The sequence below is a fragment of the Scaptodrosophila lebanonensis genome, unplaced genomic scaffold (assembly GCF_003285725.1).
Source record: "Scaptodrosophila lebanonensis strain 11010-0011.00,11010-0021.00 unplaced genomic scaffold, SlebRS2 tig00001415-arrow-pilon, whole genome shotgun sequence".
Lineage (NCBI taxonomy): Eukaryota > Metazoa > Arthropoda > Insecta > Diptera > Drosophilidae > Scaptodrosophila > Scaptodrosophila lebanonensis.
The window spans coordinates 3,276,470-3,288,948 of NW_022060742.1; the positions used below are offsets into that span (position 1 = coordinate 3,276,470).

Below are 12,479 nucleotides of genomic sequence, written 5' to 3' on the forward strand. Positions count from 1 at the left end.
ATATGGAATTTGAGAGCAAGTGAGGCGTGCACACGTGTGTGTTTTGAGCTGTAAACCGGATTGCGTACCAATACCTATAGTACATACTTCTGTATGTTTGTATACTCACATATAAGCCGTCGTATAACAGTAATAAGGGACGGCGATTGCACGTGTCCTTACTTTAGCTGCCTGTGAACTCACGTACGAGTGAGTGTGTGCTTGTGGCTGGTATTGACATGGGTAGTGATGTAGTTGTAATGATTTCCTCGAAAAAGCCAAATTGATGTACAAAATTTGTTTGGTTTGTTTTACATTGAGACCTTTGGGACTCTCTGTTGACCTCGCTTTAGTCGGTCGTTCTCAGTGCTAGTAGTTTTTACACTTAAATAGGTTTGTTAAAGCGGCCGTACACATGGGTTACATGTTAAGCAAGCAAAGGGAATTTGCTGAAGTGCATTTCAAAATATCTCTATAAACATAACTCCATTTATTTTATTTTAACAGGAAATGGGAAAAGGTATGCTTAGTAGCAGCAATTTGTGCTTGAACTAACACAATAAGGTATGTCCCAAAGTAAACCGAATTTCTTAAAAATAGCAAAATTAAATATCACGTTCTTTTGCGCGATCAAATAGTGTTCGAACGAGAGTATCAGCCTGTCTACCGGCATGTCCTTCAGACGTTCAAGGGCAACTGACGGCATCACGACCATTCTTATCATTATTTTGTTCTATCAATTAAAACGTTTCGGAAAAAGTTATACCATATTTTTCAACATATTTCGAAGGTCGTGTTTTTCCGATATTGAACACACATAATAATATTTTATATGCAATTACTAGGCTTCTATCCATCCGATAAGCGATCTGCCTGATTAATAAATGGCGCCTCAGAAAAGGCATTTTAAAAAGCTCTTGCGTAATAAATATAACCATTTTCACGCATAATAATTTACTTCCAAATCTGAACTTGTTACTGGTTCCTCCGCATGGACCAACAAGCTAAGAGTGCCCCAAAAAAGTTGTCCAGCGATCCATGTTGGTCTTGAAATGTACATATTATTGAGCTTTTTTTTTTTGGAAATAAACATTATTATTATTATTTAAAGAACCGCCCCCAAAAGAACACCCTGTATAAGTATATGTGTATATAGACACTTAACAGCACAACGAACATTACATTCTGTTACCTCGCATTGGCTTCAAGCTACACACGAGTAAAGGCAACATTAAAGGCTTGGCCATTTCTGTGCAATTACCGGAGAATAACGAAAACGGCAATGGATTGTACTCGTATTTGCTGTGGCAACTGTCGTTTTTTGTTATTGTTGTTGCCTTTGCATGTTTGTACATTTTTGTAGTACACGCCTGACTTGCAACAGCCATTTTATTTGCTCAATGGCTTAACGCCGATTTAAAGCTGTTTGCATGGCTTGTTTTGGTTTTCGTTTATTGGTAGTCAGGATATATATGTGTGTGTGTGCCTTTTGTTTGTTTATTTACTTCGTGATTTTATGCTCTATCAAAGCCTTTAACCTGGAATCCAAAATAACGTCATTTATTTCCGATAATGCGTGTGTTCATGTCCCAATGCGAGAAATGTCAACAACGCGAGCTTACCGCCTGACTTCTCCAAGCTAACACCAGCACAATCACATCCATTCACACACTCACACACTCACACACTCGCACACGCACACAGACACACTCACAGGCTTCCACATTTTGTAATTAAGCATTCACAAAATGCTTTCACGCCGCTGCATCAACAAACAAACAACCAAACAAACAGGCAGACAGAGAAGCAAGCAAACAAAGGAAGAGTGCGACATGCGAATCCTGAGGCCACAGCTCAAAGCCCAAGCCACAGTAAAGCAAAGTGATTGTTGTTGTTGCTGTTGCTGTTGCTTTTATTGTTGCCTACTTTTGGGCGACTGCACATTTAGCTTGATGCAACAAAAGCCACACCGTGTTGACAACAAACGAACGAATGAATTCCAGGTCAAGGTAATATTGTCAGCCCACGGAAAAACCACAAATATGCCATGACTTGAAAGCATTTTGAAACTGAGCTCAGCCCTAAACTAAATGAAGTTCCGCCTGCCAGTACCTACTTATATTGTTGTTGTTCTTCTTGTGCCATTGTTTAAATGGCACTCGAGCCAGGCAATAACTTGGCTATTGTCTATTGTTACCAGCATTATTAAGATCAGTACGCTCTGTTTAATTTGTTTTAGCGAAATTAAAAGGAGACTGAGAAGAATGAGATATAAAATTAGAGACGTTTACAAAAATTTAGATAAAAAATGGAAAAAATTCAAAATTTAATTTAAAATTTGTGTATTCATGTGTGGAAAGCCAAAACCGCAGCATATCTGACCAAAACATTAACCATGCTAGTAAGTATAGTATATATATTAAACATATTGTAAGAAGGATAAGGTAAAGAAAATAAGTTCCATACTCGTATTCGTTAAACGCCTGTGTCAGCAATGGATTTATCTTATATTTAAAGTTTTGCACTTGAATATTCAAGGAACTACTATTTACTAATTGTTATTAAATAAAGAAAATATGAACTGTCAACATAAATTAAATTGTACAACATGTTATAATCTCAACATTAAACGGTAAGAGAGCTTCTAGAAAATAAACGATAATGTCTTCCGACATGTTGGGTGGATTTTTATTACCAGCCATTACTAACAAGTTTAAAAATTTAAAACTTTGTTCTAATTACATTACTTAAGGAGAAAGTAAAAGAAAGGAAAATCTGTAATCAGGCTCAATACGTTTCAGGTATTCAAGCATAGGGCGTACTAGAGAAGTGTATAAAAGTAGAAAATTAAAATAAAATAAAATAATAAAATAAATAAAATAACAACAGCAGCTGCATAATATAAGCTTAATAGCTGAAAAATCTTAAATCTAACGAAATTAAAATTGATGTTTTATAGAATCTACATATGTACTGATTAAGAGACAAGTGTTCTCAATAAGCCTAACATCTAAAAAGAATAAAAGACAACTTTTTAGCCGCTGGTGCAATGATTTGATGATTACTATTATAATTTTTCCTTTTCTTTTTGCAAGACAAATAATTTGCAGAATAATAACAATATCGATCAGTTAGTTTTCAAATGTTTTCTTCATTTTGTCAAAGTCAGCATATTTTACGGCTTCATATTAATTAGATCCTAATTTGGAGCCCAGATGTTGCTTACTAACAATATCCATTAGCTTAAACGCATAATACATTTGTACTTCCATTTTCATTAGTCAAGTAGAAAATATTAGAAAATAGAGAAAAGAGTTTATTGTTGCAATCAACAAATGCATTTACATATGTCAGATCAATTCAATTACACAACATATTGTTTATTATTTACAAGCCAACTGCATACATACAATTAACGTAAATATAACTTATTTGCTGTGTTTGTGTTCTGCATTCTACATACTGTATTTGCAATTCCCCGGGCTAAAATGCAAAAATACTCAACAAATTAATTACGTTTATCCATAACACAAAATGGCGAACGGCGCCACTTGTTGTGCGTCCTGTGGGCGGAGTTAGTTGATGAGGGTTCGCCTGTTTACTTGTACGTTGTTGTGCTGGTTGTTCTGGTTGTGTTGCTACGCTTCTGTTGTTGTATGTGCTGTCATAGCAATTCATTTCCAATTTAGGATATTTTTTCAATTTGTGGCACAATTAGCGCTTATCTGTGTGTTTATCGTCTAGTCTCGATGGTTTATTACCTAAACACCTATTTTTGTTTCGGCCGTTGCTGCAGTTTTTGCTTTTGTTGTTATGAGTTGATTAGCAGCATAAGCTGGGCCATAAATTATTGTATTTGTGGCAGAGCGGCAGCTAAAAGTAATAATAAATACACAATTTCGCACCTCATTCTGATAAATAGCCAAGCAACCAACAACAATTGCCATGCGTTACAATGAAGAAACAAAATTGCTTACATTGCGCAAAATATAATTATTACACCTTTTGACAGGCGAATGATTTACAGATTATACTTGTATTTATTTGATGAGTCCGTATACAAATACAATAACGATATCATATTTCAGAGGTTGGGCGTTAGCAGTCCAAGCTGTGTGCGTGACAAAAGAAAATGCTGTCACGCACATTTATCGTTACATAAATGTATATATTTAGATATATACTTGTATATATTATTGAAGGATTCCAAATTCAAGTACATTTCATATATAAACTTATGAAAACCAACGCTTTGCACAACTCACCCAATTTCTTTGTGTATATGATTGTATCTAAACCATCATGTTAAATTAGGAAGCACTGTTCCAATTAGTTGTATTCCCTTAATTAAATGCGGGCTGATGTTCAATTAAATAAAATAAGGCGCTCTAATTGAAGACTTAAATCCTCTTGCCAATCACTCCAGGCCACTAAATTTCAAAGCACACAAAATTTAAGCTCGAAGCCACAAATACTTAAGGGCTCAAGCTGGCACACATGTATGTTATATATATGTTCTTATGGCTGTGTGCATGTGTCTGTTTCTATCTGTGTGTGCCTCTTGTAGCTGTGAAAATGACAGAGCGCACAAAAGTATGCTGCAAAAAATAGCAGTGAGTGCATTTCGTTCGTGCATCTAAAAATTCTTGCTTCTTTTATATTAACACAAAAAAAGAGCAGCTGGCATAGGGAACGGAAACTAAAGTGCACATTTTCCTGCTGAGACACAGCTAGGAGCTCTTCAATAACCCAGCTGTCATATTACAAGCCAACAAACCCCATATCGATGGCAGCCACAGCGCCAAATTAAATTCGAAATAATAATTTCGCTCAAGACTAGTAAAGCGGAAAAACCTTAAACGAAAATACTAAAAAAAGTCTATTCAAAGTAGTGAAGATTTGTTACTCTTTCTTTTTAGCTTTAATGGTGAATAAATTGTACTTTTTTGAATACCTAAGGGATTAAAGTAATTTTTGTACTAGACCACGCTGTCTTCAAATAATTGTTTAATAATAATTACGAAAGCCAAATACTTAGAAGATGAGTTCCTGGAGATTGAAGGTTTCAAAACCGAAAAACATTGGAATAATAAACAGCTTGTGACAATTTTCAAGCAATGAGGCTTTCTCCTTTTTAGTTGAAATTCTAACGTAATATTATTCTAAAAAACAATTTTTTTTAATACTTAAATAAAATTTGTCTGCCAACTCCAACATAGAAGTTTTCGTAATGAGTAAAAAGAAATCCATTTGACAGCATCATTTGTGATAGATTGTAACCAGAGATAGTTGGGTTAGTGGTTTTTCTTCCCGTGCTTTAACCCTTATCAAAAGAAACGGTCATTTCATCGTTAACTCAGCCATAATGGTGTTGGGTTTTGTGAAACCACTTTCGTTTGTGTGTTGCAAACGGCAGGCCGAAGCTCGCAGTACCCTTTGCCAAGGTGAATTGCAAGTTGTCATTGATATTTTCTGGCATACCGCACAATGCTGTGGCACAGAGCAGCTTTCATGTTTTCGGCAATGTCTCCTGTCGCCGTCATGTTCTTTTACTTTACTTGTCGCTCCGTGCATTTTTCATGCGAGTTTATTGTGGTGAAGTAAGAAGTGGCCGCCCAGCCGGGCCACAAAGGGTCGGTCGGTAACAATTTTCAATTGCAAAAAATTTGTTCACCAGCCGCCAGTCAATGTCACGGCAATGCCATTAAAACTTTTGTGCGGACATCTCACACACATCCCATGGCATTTTTTAAAACAAAATAAAAAAGGTAAAAAGAAAAAAACTTGGACAAGTCTGGAGCGCCCAAACGCTCTGCTCAATATTATTTTTCAATTTATCATAAGTACCTGCTGCGACTTTTTCTACACATTTTTGTGCAGCTCATCGTTCTTTTTTCTGCTTATTATTAAAGTGCCATCTATTTTACGAAGCGTCAGCGTGCTAACAACGTTTAGTTCTGGCCAAAAGAAAATGGCGTTAAATAAATTGCTGGACGCCAAAACCGACAACGAACCGGAGAGCGGAACGAACCGACAAAGCTGTGGAAAATTAAAGTAAACTTGGCCAACGCCATCAATTTTTCATAGTCAAACATTTTTGCAGTGATGTCATAATAAAATTATCCGAGTTTGCCTACAAAAATAAAAAATAAATAAAAAATGTGCCAAGCCAGCTGAGCAATGAGCAGGCAGTCCTCCATTTGCTTGTTTTAGCAGCCAGGCGTTGGTAATTTTGCCGCCACTGCACAAAAAGAATGCATAAATTTTATATTTGAATTTTTTGGGCCGACGTTCCTTTAGCAGTGGTAGCCACAACCACTGTCTATTTATTTTTGTCAAGGTCACACAAATTAGGCAAATGAAGTAAATGAAGCGACGTGTTAAATAACCAAACAAATGGCTAGCCAGAACATATTTTTACACATCACTGTGATTTATTAGACATAACAGGGGGGTTCTAACTAATGAGGGAGAACAGCGGGTCTAATATTCAACATAATATAATTGAATTGAATAATTAGCGTGCGAATTGGAGGAGTGCTGCCAGTGAATAGAAAATAAATAGGTTCCATTATAAGTATTTGATTAGTTTTCGTAACCTTTATAAGGCATTTATGTGGTATTTTACTTGCTTGCTCGAGGTCATCAACCATGGATTAATCGTTTGTTTGAATGTCATTGCAATTTGTGTAGAGAGTAACAAAACAATACGATATGAAAATTAAAAATAAAAATTAAATTAAATTAAATTAAATTGTAATGTTAGTGAAGTTAAAATATTAAAAATGTGCTTTTACTTACTTAATCTAGAAAATGTTAAACTTCCACACAAACGCTCCAAGCCAACAACCTGAAATAAGTAAATATTTAATTTGTAAAACAAATTGCTGCTGTCGAGAATATCTTACTAACTAGTTTATGTAAAATTGTTGAGTAACTGAAATATACAGTCGCCTTCAAGTGCTAAGAAAATATTAAATCTATGACCTTCGGCACTTGGGAATTTCTCAAATATTTACATTTTTGAAGTATGTTGAAACACTAAGCCAAAATTGAATAACAAAGAACATTTTCATATTAGCCCATCTCACTTTTTATTCGTGGATATGACATTTATATATTTATAAAATATTTTTAACCCGTTTCCTACAAGTGCCTGGCAACAGTCTTCGCATACCTTTACAAAATATTCCAGCAACTACATTTGAATGCGAGTCGAACAATGTTGACGAGCATAAATGACTTGAATTACATAGCAAACGCATTCCAAAAGGCTGGCTGGTTAAGAAAAAGGGCTAAACGCACCAACGCCAAAAGCGAAATACTTTTGAAAATATTCAATATGGGCGAACCAAACAGCGTAGGTGTGTTCCCGTTTGTGTGTAGGTATGTACTCGTGTTATAACTTTTCATTTATGCCATATCGTTCGACTCGAGTTGGCTCATACTGGTACCTTTTTTCTCTAAAGCGCTCTTCAGCTTCCACCAAAACTCGAGCCGTGCTCAATTAAACCTAAGCCGCTGGTGTGCTGTAAATACTAATCGATGTACAAACATGCCTACACATTTAGTAGCATGGATGCTTGTGTTTTGGCGCGTGTGTGTGTATGTGTGTGCGTGTGACTGAGTTTCCGGCTAATCGAGCGCTCTGGCATAATTTTTAACTTTTGCGTAGCATACTTTCCGGCTGGCACCACTCGATGCTTGCCATCTGCCCCAACCATTTCTGCTTTGCTTTCATTTTTCGCAATGCACAGTGTACCACATATATTTTGGTTTTTAAAACTTTTTACAACTTTTTTACAGCCAATGGGATGTAGGAGAGGATGCAGGAAGGTGGAGTAGAACCACAGAAAATCGATTGGGCAGAAACTTTGCAATTCGAACGCAAATTTCAATAATTGATAACACATTTCACTCCCAAATCATATTCTTTTTCAAAGTTGGGGCGAGATAAAAAGTTAAAAATTTTCAACTTTCCCAATGCTTTTCAAAGTTTAAATTTTAGCAATAAGATATAACTGTGTAGTAAGCAAGAAACAAGTTCCATAGCTGAGAAAATATTCATTTAATAATATTAATGTAACATTATGTTGATTTTAAACATGCACTACTTTCTTAAAGTTTATTGACGAAATAAGGAAATTTATTTATTTATATGTTTCGTTTTTTTTTTGTTATACACTAAGAACACTAAAGCTTTTAGTATTTGGCATTAATAGTTTTTTTTATTTAAAACACAAAGTAAGTAAGTAAGTAAACTTCTTTCACTTATGGTGAAAAAGTTCGTTATCATTATGATTGCGTAGCAACTATTATCATTTAATGACATCTTTACAAAATAAGTAACAAACATTGTTTTAATTCGAGCTCTTAAAAAAGCTTCAGCATTAAAATGCAAAATTACAGAAATATTTTCAAACTCATATAAATAAATGCCAGTTTTCTTTATAAATTTGATCGCTTTTATATGCGCTCTAGCGCAGTGTGCCAAGTGTCGCGGGAGGTATGTTTGGAAATAATATTCATTTGGCAAAATTACACAATTTTTCTGTCCGGGCTACATTTATTATATGTCTAGCCCTAGAGCAATATTTATGTTTATTTCTATTTGGCGTCGTGGGGTGCCATAATTTTTGTCACATAGCCTATTTAAAATGGCTTTTAACTGCTTGGCCGATGTGACTGTGGTTCCTTCCTGCCTTAGGCATGCGGTAAGTGGCAAGTAGCAAGTGGCAAGTGGAAAGTGGCAAACGTGCGTGCCTGTGCGTTATTTTCCGGCTGTTTGTAGCATTTTTACGGCCACTTCGTCTTCTTGCGTCGTCTTTTTGCACCGCGTGGCAAATATGTCAGCGACAAGGCGCAAGTTTGCTTTACAACTGCCACAGGCAGGCAAACAATGTGGAGGCAGGCGGAAAACGGAAGGCGGCAGTCAGTGAAGCTACACACGCGTGCGCAAATAAATTGCATTTCGTTAGTTTTGCTTTAAAGAAGCTACAAGTATAGGACCCTCAGCGGCTCGGAGACGTTTTACACACTTTTTATGTGGCACTTCGCGGCTGTGGCACATAAAACAAGCGGTTGCAAGGGCACTGGAAGCTACGCCATCCCTGCCCTTTGTACATTATTTCAATTCCCCCAGCAGCCGTCGTCAACTAACTTTATTCACTAATGTTTTATGCTTTCCACTTTTTCTCATTGGTCGTAGTGGGCGTATCCCATTCCCGCCCGTCGCAGGCGACCCAGAGCCTGTTGTCACAGAGCAATTAAGTTACTGCTTTTGCGACGTCGATGGTGTGAGTTGGCAGCAGTTAATTGCATGCCTGGCAGGTGGGCCGATGCTGAACCTGAAACTGTAACTGCTGCCTCTATTTAGGGCCTTAGTGTTTTGTGACAGGCATATTAATTTGTTTGTGTGCCTCCAAGGAGGCACGACGAGCTTGTAATTTCGATGGATTACAATGGAGAGCATTTTTTGAGGTAAGGCGACCACCACAGCTCCATGAATGGGAGCCCATGCTGTGGGGTAGTACTTTCATAAAACGACTAAACGACTTGTAGCTGCTGGAAGTTCACTCAAAGCTGTTGCTTACTCTGATGCCATGTGGCAAGCGTTTGATATAGGTAATTACCTATAAATTACCTGCGTCATTTGCAGCAGGCAACGGCACAGAAATATTAAAGTTCGATGGAGCAAAGAGGGGATGCAGGATGTCGAAACATCAAACAAATTTCTGATGTCCTTTTTAGTATGGACGAGGCACTATTAATGTGAAACTTTTTCGATCAAATAATTTATGCAAGAACAGACGCTTCAAGAACAAGGACGATTTAATATTCATAAATAATTGGTGAAACTTTCCTATACAGAGAGCAAAAACATAAAGTATCCCGCGAATGTAAGGGAAGGGATTGTTTATGGGCTTGCTAGCTTTTATTGCGAAATATGTTGAGGACCGTTTAATGTTGGAAGACTCTTGATAACTTGGTACTGTAATTTGTAATTTTGTAAAGCATTTAGCTCTAGATTTGTAAGTCTTTTGTATTTACATTTCATTTGAATTCGAAACATTGTTTATATAATTTAAAATCAGACTAACTTAAAAATGAATCATCCCCAAACTGGCACACATATTTGTGTGAGTCTTTTGTGTTTCGATGTTACCCATGTCTGCGCTTTTGCAGGGTTATCTGTGCTATCCTCAGTTTACAATCCGACTAACCGCTGCCCTTTCATTACAACTTCAAAGTGTTCGCCAAATTAGTGTTACAATGCAGCTCTGATGACGCTCAAGTGCGTTTAGTTTTGTTGCTGTTGCAGGGCAGTGTTTTCTATTAAAATTTCTATCTAAAACGCAGTCGGCGTTCTTCCGTGTGGTCTTATCTTTTTAATATAGCCCATCACTGATTTGTAAGTTTACAAATATTGCGCACACAGTATGGGTTATGTATTTCATATCATTATTGCACCAACTTTTGTCTTTTCATAATATTATTTTTGAAGATCTAATTTTAATTTCTTAACAATAACATCAAAAAAGAAAACTTTGCAACGACTAAGCCCACCACCCGACCTTGAAAACTTCTCTCTCAATGGCATATTTTTTTGGCATTGTTTCCACCATGTTCTCTTTTGAGTGAAACAAGAACTATGTTTGATTTGTTTTTATATGAAATTAAAGCTGATATCAGCTTCACAAACTAAGCACTTAAATATATATATATTGTTGTGGCCAAACACAGCGTACATGGTATTAAGTGTTTTTAGTGTAAACACATACTCATACTAAGTAGCATCTCTATTAAGTATGAATGCTCGATCTACTGCAGAAATGTCTGTACGCGTGCTACAGATACTCTAAACACAGTTGGTACAAGGCCATCGGGAAGGCAACGGCTTCCAGCTCCGGCTTTGAAGTCCTACCAATTGGCATGCATCAGCAGTTACAAAGTCCAAACAAACTGCATACCTGAGCAAATGCCAAGGACTTGCAAGCCGAGTTTCAATGGGTCGCTCGCTCACCTTTCAATGGGATGTGATTGAGGCACGAAGTAAGAACTTTTTACATTGCATATTCATACGGCAATTTGACTACAAAGGGAGAGCTCGAGCCCGGATAGAGCATTTGCTCAACTTGTGCTTCACGCCACTTTGCCATTGAATTTCAATGCCACAATGGCCGAAAAAGAAAGGCAAAAAACTGTGTTAGAAAACAAAATAAAAAAACAGCCGCAGTACAAAGAAAATGCAACTATTGTCACTTTTCACCTTGAGCCGCGACAACACTGTCGTCCAAATCAATTGAGTTGGCAATGGACTGAAGGAGCTGTCCAGTTGTTGTTATACTTATGTATGTAGTTGTCTGTGCATCTCAGTTAACTGCACTTGGCTGAAGTTTTCAGTTGACAGCTTGAGCTGTGCTGTGCTGCTTCGGTTCGCTTCAGTTCATTTTGTTTTGCTTTGCTGTGCTTGATCCATTTTTTTTTTTTTGTAAAAGTCTCCATAGCATACTTTTGCGCGCTGGGCCGTCATGCCATTTCCCTAATTATGCATTCCACTGTGGCAAGATAAAGGCGTTAACAGCCAGTGCTGGGCAACATGATGACGCCCAAGTTTCCACTGTGAAAACGTGCCAAAGGCAAAGACTTAATTAAATTAAAGCTCAAGATAATGACCAAGTTTTCTACCAAAACTTATGACGCTGCACATGGCGGAAATGCTGTAAGCACTTCGAGACTCTGTGCCAGCCAGCCGTTGAGGTCAACAAGCTTGAGAGGCTTAAGAAAATTGCACAACTAAGTAGTTGAGTGTGTGAAACAAAAAGTAAAAATAGCGCAAATGGCGTGAAATTTGCACACTGCTGTAACAACTCACATACTCGTTGTGTGTGTGTATTGAGACTAGTTTCGTGAATGTGCCTGAGTTCTCCAAAACGTAGCCACAAACGTGAACAACAAAACACAAGAACGTGCAGGCGATTCACGCGACACGCACACCCACAGCAACTGAGTAAATGAAAAGGTGGGTGGGAGGGACAGGAGGTGGTTAGGCAGCAAAGTGTTTCACAGCATATGCATAGAACATATGCTCCTCTTAGGCATGTGCATGTAACTATGCCTCCAAGACATATTTCCCAAGCCTTTCACAGCACAGACCAACAGCTTTCAGACACATCAAAAATCCCAGCCTGCAGGCTTGAGCGGAAAGCACTAAGCTAAGTAAGTGCCAGCGTCAAGTATAAGTGCCAAGTAGTGCCTGACCCCCAAAACCGCCTACGACATGACCAAGACTGGCTCAACCAGTGCCTCTGGCACTGCAACTGCAACGTATCTATACGTATAAGATAATGTGTGGAAAGAGGTGGCTCTTAAAAGGGCCAAGCTAACTATTTTATACCCTTCAAATTTGTTGTTATGTCAGTTACATATTAGACGAGAAGAAGAAAATTCATATTAACTAAAGACTTAGAGTATTGTAGGTTAAGTCTAAAGACAGCGGA

At 37.4% G+C, this 12,479-nt stretch overlaps 1 protein-coding gene across 1 annotated transcript in view; it reads right to left on the reverse strand.

The window, feature by feature from the left end:
- The window catches only part of LOC115632137, a 41,019-nt gene that overhangs the window by 14,370 nt on the left and 14,170 nt on the right, over positions 1 to 12,479 (reverse strand). Inside the window, exon 2 of the mRNA XM_030529152.1 lies at positions 6,781 to 6,829. The gene's annotated coding sequence lies outside the window, so the exon portion shown is untranslated. The remainder of the gene's footprint in view (positions 1 to 6,780; positions 6,830 to 12,479) is intronic.